Here is a 9,755-nt window from a genome sequence, read left to right as displayed (position 1 = left end):
TACTCGTTATTTCGATTCTGTAACACACATTATGGCGATAGCGTACTGGTTCATCGCGCGTTGTGAGAGTGTTTTGTCCATTTATGCAGTGTTGCAACCTTGTTCACTGGAAAATACCTACTTTTGTGCCCGGATTTGAAATTATGCTAATACCTCGCAAACCACTGACGTTAGCCTCACAAACCATTGACGTTAGCCCCACAAACCATCCACGTGAGCCCCACAAACCATTGACGTTAGCCCCACAAACCATCCACGTGAGCCCCACAAACCATTCACGTTAGCCCCACAAACCATTGACGTTAGCCCCAAAAACTATTCACGTTAACCCCACAAACCATTTTCCGTAAGGTTAGGTTAGGTTAGGCAAGCATAGTTAAAAAAAAATTAAAAAATTAAAAATACTCGACGTCATGTTATAGTGAAAACACGGAGAGTTTGAAACACTGACTACGGGGTTTACGTCATCTAACACAGGGAACATTGTGCTCTCGTGCAGAAAGCAAATGGAGGCAGCAGAAACAGAGTGTCGGACAGAGATTTTTGCAGAAAACAACATGCATTCACAATAAAATTGATCAAAACTACATTCACGAACTTCCACAACGCTACAGAAAATGATTTGCGTAAGTACTTTCTCCTGTAAAAAGTAAGAAATCCGTCACCCCTATAGTAAAGTGTTACCGTATATTTTTACTCCAATAGAAAATTAAAGTTCATGAACTGCAAATGATGCACCTTTTGGTGTGTCAAATACACACAGAAATGCATAAAAGGGCACTTTTAGCAACTGATGTTCCGTGTGATGCACTAAAAATGCATCAACTGGGAAGATCAGACAAGACAATTTCAAAGGTAACACAATTCCACATTTAATGCATCAATTGACACATATAGATGTGTAATTTGGTACCCGGTGGGGGGAACGGCGACCGGAGCGTGATGCTGATCACATCACCTCCAAGATATCCGACATCGAAAATATGTGAGGCCCTAACTCCACATACACTAAACGTGCTTTCAAGGCACGGTGCTATATGCACAGGGAAATTTACCTTTACCTGTATATTGTATTCGTTTCTGTACCCCTGAATAACTACGTTTAGTTTCTACATACGTATATATGAACCCTCTACTATGTCAATTGCTGACGGCCCCCTAAAGGCTTACTTCTCCGCCCCCCCGCACTGCGGGGTTTTGCGGCTTGTAGATCCGGCATTGACGTTAATGTGTTATTGGAGTCAACATATATGTGTAAATTGACACGTTTTGGGTTCTCTGTGCATGGTGGAGTGAGTGGTCATTCCAATGGGCTACGAAGTCAAGAGCTCTTACGTTGGAACCTTGTGTAAGAAGTAGGCGAATCACTGTGTCTGTCCAGCCATCTATTCAATAAACTGTTCATCATCCATCGTCACAATTAACCTAAGAGGTAGAAAGCGACGTAAAATAACCAAAACGGAAAGTTTCAGACAATGTTCGGAGATTATGACAATTATTTAAGAAACGTTTTTAGTTTTTTTGAAAAGATTGGGCATCATTCACCGTTTCTCATCAGTTTGTAATCTATCTGTACATTTGAGTTTGAGTTGGTGTTTTTTAAAGTCCACTTTATGCACAGTAAGGCTAATCGGGACTGGCCTACTGTTTAAAGTGGGATCCGAACCACTTGTGCCTCCACCGGGTATCGAACCCGGAACCCCTTGCTTACAAGGCAATGACGCTACCACTGCGCCATGGGGGAGGCCTATCTGTACATTTTTAATGTATTGTGTTTGTCCCGTGCAAGTCCTTTTACAACTTACATGTTTAAGCTTTCTGGATGGGTTGTTTACATCCCAGTTTAACTTTAAGGTAAGGGAATTTAGACAAGAGGATTTTCCACGTACACTCTTAAGGGTTCAAAATGGCATATGTGCCAACGCACCCAAAACCTATAATTCATTCAAGTAGCCTACGAAAGAAAGGCCCCACTAAATACTTGAAAATGCAATCTGATAGAATGCAAAATTTGTTTCCAATAATTTCAACTTGACAGTTTTGCTTATTTGAGTACAATATTGGTTTAGCAGTAGTCACTTCTGTAGTGAAAATACGAGTAATATACATTGGCAAAAAGTCTGAATTAGAGAATTTATTGAGTTCCATTTCCAGTTTTCATTATTTTATCCTTAAGCCTTATGCAAACCTCACGGCACCCAATAAAGGGAATCCTGAATACTGACTAGGATATAAGAATACTTCCAAATTTTGTTCCAAGGAAGATTTGGGTAGTCTTGATACCGAAACGAATCGCTCGGGCATGCCGTCAAATAATAATTACGCGTACGATTAATTGCTTTTCGACGTTTGATGGTGCGAAACACGACACTTTATGAGATTATCTAGAGTTTATAAAGACCCCATGAAGAGCAGCCAAAGATTGACTCCTGTTATTGACATCTCTGTTCCACAGTTTAGAAAATTGAGCACCTTCTTCTTCCCTCTGCCTTCTGGGCTATAACCAGGCTCCGTAACATCGCTACAAGACATAACATGGAGCAGGTAGAGAGGACGATTAGATATAAACGCGCCGTTTTATTGGGTAATGAAAGCAGCCTCGTGGCCCGTCCGATGAGGAAATCCACGGTCGATACGGGATGAAATTGTTCTGCAGTGCAGATTTGAATGTTGCATGGGAAACGGAACACATATTGACAGCAGAAGTTTATGTAGTATTTAAGCTGGGATTAACGCCGCTGTATCATGCGATGGAGCCGCGCTATGATGGATGATGATTGTGGTGTAACTCGAGGGTTGGACACGCCAGGACGAGGTGCTAGCCCATTGTTCACCTTGGCTGTATCTATTGATATAAGAGATTGCATTGTCTGCTGTGATATTTTACTGGGAAAGTAAGTTTGATAGAATGAAACGAATACGCAAAAACTGACGTGAAAATTTCACTAGATTTATTGTTTAAGTTTAATGAGATGCACCAAGTATCACATGGTCATAACTGAAATTTTCCTTCTCAGAAGCCCTCTGGAGTCGGTTCAAAGCATCGGATTGCGGTGAAACTTGGTGTAGAGGCTATGGAGAACATGAGGAAGCGAATGGTGGCGAAATAAGAACTAGTTCAAATGTTCAGCACCAGGTGGAAATTTGGTACTTAGAATTAAATTTCACCTACCGAGTACCAGATGTTCATAATTAAAAGTTCCAATACTCAGCGCCCTCTGGACCCAGTTAGAAACATTGGATTGCTGTCATGGCGAAGCGAATGCTGACGATAAAATAATTCAAATTTTCACTACCAGGTGGAAATGCGGCGCTGAACGAACCATTTACATAAAAAAGGATGGAAAAACCTTAATTAATGAACACACATCAAATCATGAAAAGATGTTACAGATCTTTATGCTGCTGCCTAAATAACTGAAGTTGCTTTCGACAACATTAAGGAAAACAATTTCTCTATTGCTTATTTTGAGTGCCAATACGTTCTCCTTTCCATTAAATTTCTTTTTTCCTACAAACGAATAGCAAGACGTCATTAAAAGACGTTAGATTAATGCATATTGTATGTATTAATACATAGCACCGTGAACTGATTTGTCGGTAGAGTTATATGGATCTATGTTTTTCTCGCCTCAGTACGTGAAGATTTGTTTACAGAATCTAAAGAATAAAATATGTGTAAACTCGCCGGCGGCGTTTGTAGTCAAAGAAAGGTTGCAGGTCGTTCCTTAATGCAAACACATACTCACACTCAGGAATACATGCATAATATATCGTATTCAAACATGATCTTATTCTGTCATTGATTTTTCCCGTATGGCAGAGAGACGCTGAATTCGTCTCGGCTCAGATGTAGGTGGAAAAGACTATTTAAGGGACAGGAATACAATATCAAAGCGGGAGAAACTTCTAAGATGCGTGAGACTGCTACGACTTGTTTATTTTCCCGCATGTACATCATACTTGCTAGTTATTATTCGCAGTAATACTATTACAGGAGTCACATGAAAACCTTATGCATGTGGGATGAACAAATTTGCTGCAATTTAGGATGGTTCTATTGCTGATCCACATAAGTATATTTTCAAGTTTGAGTTAACGCCTTTTAAGTCAAGAAAAATAATATTTTGAATTTATGTGAAGCCACCGCGAAGGTCTTTCCACCCATCTGCGTGCGGACTGAGGCCATTAGAAAATTCCTCCTCCATTTATAAACTTGCTGGTGTGGCAAGGGACATTGACGCAGACCCGTGAAAATTTCAGAACTGAGGCTGTACTTGAGTTGTGTCGGCTAGCAAAGTAGTCGTGTTGGTCGAAGTGTAATGGCGCCGAAAGTGAATCGCTTCCGGGAAGGCTACATTGTAGCACTTTCCGAAACACACTTCAGTTGTTCCTGCATAGTTAAACAGTGCCATGAACACATATTTGCTGTTGGATGCTCCACTGTGAATGCCATAGTGCGACGATATGCAGCGCGACCGCCCCCGAACTGTGTTTCACCGACGAAGGTGAAGCAATTTCGTTCGTCAGTGAACCGAAAGTTATCCACGCGGTTTCATGGTTGTGCCTGGCTTTTGTTACAGAGGAAAATTGAAGCTACGTCGCTTTGCCAACAATGTGACAATCAGGAACATGTTTTGACTGATATCTATAACAATGAAATTCCCACAATGCATTTTGCGGATACCAACCTTGTGGAGCTGCATCAGGGGACAAGGCGTCGAGTCACACAGCCAAATCATCGCTTAAATTCTACAGACGGATGGAAGCTAGTACCGGGATTCTTGCTATTCCCTTCTCCGACATCTCCGTTAAGAGTCCCGATGCCAGCCCCATGGACTATTGTGCATTTGAGCTTCCGAAACACCTCCTTTCTTCTTGTACGTTGCGCACGATTTCCTGCCTCTGGAGAGCGGCCCAACAAGAGTGGAATAATATACCTCTTGTACACCTGCAACGAGGTCTTCTCCAGTGGAAATTGCGCTGTTGGGCAATCGTCAAGAGTGCTGGTCGTCACATTGAACACAACCGATGGTGGAAACGTGGTCTGTCATAGGTGCGTGAACACTTCAAAGTCGTCTATATGGAAGCGTATCAGCCTCAGTAGTATTTGGCTTTATGTGGATGAAAGTTAAAACAGAAAGCGGGAACCATTTCCATTTTCTAGGCATTTCTTCAACTATCCAGTCGGGCACAGTTATATCTGTTTTTGAATCTGTTGTCAGGACAACAATATGAAGTAAGCTGAACGTCGATTGATAGGTAGGCAGATTCTAAGTTTGTGATGAGAATTTTTAGAAGATTATGGTATTCACATAGTGTGTCGTTACTGTTAATAGTGAAATTGTGATCCGTAGCATAGATTAATATCGTTATAACGACAATAGAACTTGGACAAAGGTAAGATGTTATTCATTTTCACTAACAACACGTCCTGAGAGGGCTCAGAGTAGCAGTAGCTTGAAGGAGAGTCCCATAACTCTGCCGTACACTGTGATTGGTCAACTATAGTGATGAAGTAATCGGTGGATTCCGACAAGAAGGAATGTCACAAGCTATTGCAGATTAATGGATATCATCTCAAACTATGTTGTGTTTTCTATATTCAGAAATAACCGCACAAAAGACAGCACTCTTCATTATTCCCTACCTCTTACATCGTTTTATGTATCTCACCCGTGTGTACGCAAGCGAGCGCAGACACAGGAAGCACTATGTCGTCTACATCGCAAGGTTTAAGAGTAGACATATTCAAACAGGCTCTTCTTATGCGTAATATAGTGTGCTTATATTTTTAAATTCACGAATCTCTCCCTTTTTTAAAATCCTTTTTTTTTATAAGCTTCATCTGATACCGTTTCCAGTTTTTATTTTTCATTATCGTTCAACAAGTCTCCTTCCGTCAAACAACAATGTCCTTTGATGATATTATTGATACGCTTATATTTAACTATTATTTAATAAGGCTTCCTATATGTTTTGAACTTATGTTTTTAAGTCCACTTACTCACAGTATGGCTAATCGGGACTGGACCTACAGTTTAGAGTGGGATCCGAACCACTATGTGCCTCCACCGGCTATCGAACCGGAGACCTCTTGATTTCAAAGGCGACGACGTTACCACTACGCCATCGGGAAGGCCCGGCTTCCTATATGTATGAACATAGAAAGAGTTCGAATCACATACATCGTCTATTTTCCCATTTCACGTCAACTTTGATTGCATTTGTCTCATTATGTCGCTTTAATTCTGTTTTAGAGGCCTATTTACTTTGTACATTCAGAAGCAAAAGTGAAGCACACGTGCAAAATGAATTTAATATTTCCTGAGCTTTTGATATTGTACATTATGGACGAAGCAAATTCTTTTCCTGTGGGTACTTACCGCTTATATTTGATTGTGATGGTGTAGTGGTAACACAGTTGCCGTGTAATCAGGGTCCCGGGTTCAATATCCTGTGTAGGCACATTGTTCAGTGGTTCTGAAGCCACTTTAAACTGTAAGTCTGGTCCCGATTAGCCTGTCTGACCATAGAGTGGACTTAAAACTTTGGAATTTTATTGTAATTCAACTAGGCAAAGTTCATTTATACATCATAAATTGATGTGTATTCTCTTATAATGTAATATGTGCTTTTATCATGATATGATCCTCCCGAACCATATCAAAGATTCGGTCATATTTAATATTATTCTTAATTATTTTGCTTTTATATTCACTATAATTGATTGATTGATTGATTGAATTGTTGTTTTAAGTCCACTTTATGCACAGTAAGGCTAATCGGGACTGGACCTACAGTTTTTTAAAGTGGGATCCGAACCACTTGTGCCTCCACCGGGTATCGAACCCGGAACCTCTTGATTACAAGTCGGCGACGCTACAACTGCGCCATCGGGAGGCCCAATATATTCACTATAAAAACGTTATGAAAGATGAGATATTTAATAGTTGAACTAATGACCTAATTCTGTCATTCGAGAAGTTTAGAATTTGTTATTTGCAAGCTTCTTAAAAGCAAAATCTATCATTGTTGACAATTAGTCAAAAATATGTGTTCTCAGTTTTAGAATCAAACTATTATGAAAGCCATAAGAGCTAAATTTCAGCTGGAGGTATTTGTAATATAACCCTTATGGACATTGGAAAGAAGTTTTTAAGAATGTGACTACTTTATAGTAGAGAATATTATAGAAACTTCAAGGATCATAACTGTTGTTTTAGACATAGTAAAATGAACCTTATGGAACATACTATTTGATCTTTAGAATATTGCCATTATACACAAATTGGTTCTGCATATCACAGCTGTAGCTATGTTTATCTTTTGTGTCACGGGAGGCGCTCTGCTTGACATGCGGGGGTATAAATACAGCTTCGGAACCTAATTCTGGGGCATTTTTATCACCGACTCCGATGGATTAACATCTTAAATACTCAGCTCCCTTTATGGGAGGGTTCAAGAACTCAGTCTTCGTTCCCAAATTAGCTTAGAGACATAGTTATTCTGTCGTATGGGTAGGTTCGCCCTGTGGGCATGTTAACATGCCATCATACGGAAGAATAAGTTCAGATTATTTCGTCTCCATGATTATTATTTGATTATCAGGTTATTCATTGCTGATATCTGGCGTGGTTAGGTTTCGCCCTGTGAACATGCTAACATGTTGCCATACCCGATATCAAGTCGATGTCTCTAATATTTTATGAATTATAGCAGTTTGTATTTCTGCATATAACTTGAAGCCAGACCATAATGTCCAATTTATATTACAATCGGAGTCAATACTTAAAAACCTTCGCCAGTCATGTCAAAGTTAAGCTTCATTATGTCAAGGAGCGTTCATAAAGTTCCAAGCAAGCGCCTGGTCGTCTTTATATAACTGATATGACAGCTTGATCCATATTATGTAAATAAACTGCAAAAATCGCGTAGATTTAATTATAAGAAGGAAATCTGTTCTGTCCTTTATTTATGGAGATCTGTAACTAAGATGTAAATTTATAAAAGTATCTTCAAAATAAACCATCTTCATGAAAATAATTGCCCATAAAGAAGCCTACTGAAGACGCAGACCTTTCTTCAGAAACAGATGTTATTCATTTATAAAGTCTCCCTTTTCCATAGCCTGTCAAATGATTTAGTACGTAACAGTTGAAGCTTCATATCCCATGTATTTCTACTACTATACCCGTACCTGAGAGCGGTCAGAGTATCCCATTAGCCCTCTGAATTAGCCGAGGTGAAGAAACAGATGAAATAGGATATTGAAAGGTGATTGAAGGAAATATGAAAGTAAATATGAGGATGGACGCTTTGTGTTCGTGATTTTTTTAATGTAATAGCTGCGATTGTATAGTTTTTCGAAGGCGATTTATGCTCGAGGACGCTGACGACAGAGGGTGGCCTAAAGGTTCGAGAGAGGAACCGCCACAAAGCCTAGTTCAGTATGAGAGCAGCCTAAAGTGTCGCGATGGATGTTTCCGCTCACTTTCTTCGTCTCCTTCGAAGTTTAGAGCTGGCAATCGAGCACAGGTCTCTCCCCAGCCATGCAGCTAAGCAATGATGATTTCAAAAGGATGGTATTTGTTTTACTTTGATTTTGAGCGTTTTCCCTCATCAGTTGTTATGTTTTCCTTCCTAATTTTGCGTAACGCTATCCGTCTCTCTTCATAGTCATTCACCTGTTGATATGTGCTGATAGGAATATTGGCAGCCCTGAAAGAACTCCCCCTGGAATTGGGAGTAAAAGAAATGAAGGGAGAGTGATGATGGCACCTTTCAATCATACCGATCGAAAACAAATTCACAAAAGGAAAGATACATTCGATGGACGAAAATTTAGACGTGATGTTGACTCAAGTAAAGCAATAAATGCTTATACGTAGCTAATATCCAAATATCCGAATTATGGTTCATATATCCTAGAAGTGAAGATTAATTTTGTCACTTATGAAAACTTCCTGAGCTATTAACGAACATTTTTAAGGAAATTATATTGAGTATTAAGCTGAAGGATGTTATCCACATGTTGGTGATACAATTATTTGAAGTGAAGTTAAATGTCAAATTTCATTGAAAATGACTCAGACATTCTTCCTTAATTGTTCACAAAGTTGATGTTTATACACGAGCGCCATCTCTTGAGGAAGAAGGCGAAATGATTCCTACGTTCGCGAAATCCTCTCCGAGGGAAATCTGGTCCTTCAGGGATTTGCTCACTTAAAACTTATTTCGTTTCGTTTCTCCATTCCAATACTTCTTCCTCTCAGGAAGCTTTTCTTACAGGCAGCATCTTCCGGCGCCTCCATAGCTTCCAGTTTCTTGGGACGTGAAAATCTCTTCAATTCCCTCTAATTCTTCTTTGCATTTCTTTTTTCCTTTAGACATGGAAGGGACGGGAGAAAAAGGTGAGGGGGGAAAAGAGGTGTCGCGTTTGTCTAGCGCGGGGAAGTGGGAGTTTTCTTGTGCTGCACAGACCACTTTACAAGCTCCAATTTTAACCGTCCAATTTTTCACTCTTCTCCCAGTTTCTTCTATTCTTCTTCTTCTCAGTCTCCCGGAGTTAATCCGGTGAAGCTGCTTCCGGGGGACAGAAATCATTTAATCAATACACTTTAAGATGTCCTCGTGGCTGTGTTCCTGCTCCACTAGGTTTCAATGCGTAATGACACAAAGATAAGCATATCCTCGGGGACGCGAAATGGAGAGAAAATGTTTTTGGTGGTGAAACTCCGAGCATATGGTTTAAG

General features: G+C 39.9%; 1 non-coding gene across 1 annotated transcript; it reads right to left on the bottom strand.

The window, feature by feature from the left end:
* Nucleotides 1–1,672: 1,672 nt before the first annotated feature.
* Nucleotides 1,673–1,747, bottom strand: TRNAT-UGU (transfer RNA threonine (anticodon UGU)). Its single transcript has one exon. It is a non-coding gene; the product is annotated as a tRNA-Thr (tRNA).
* Between the last annotated feature and the right edge of the window lie 8,008 nt (nt 1,748–9,755).

The sequence above is a fragment of the Lepisma saccharinum genome, chromosome 1 (assembly GCF_977018435.1).
Source record: "Lepisma saccharinum chromosome 1, izLepSacc3.1, whole genome shotgun sequence".
NCBI lineage: Eukaryota > Metazoa > Arthropoda > Insecta > Zygentoma > Lepismatidae > Lepisma > Lepisma saccharinum.
The sequence above is the reverse complement of the archived record's forward strand: the minus strand, read 5'-3'. Positions and strand labels throughout refer to the sequence as shown.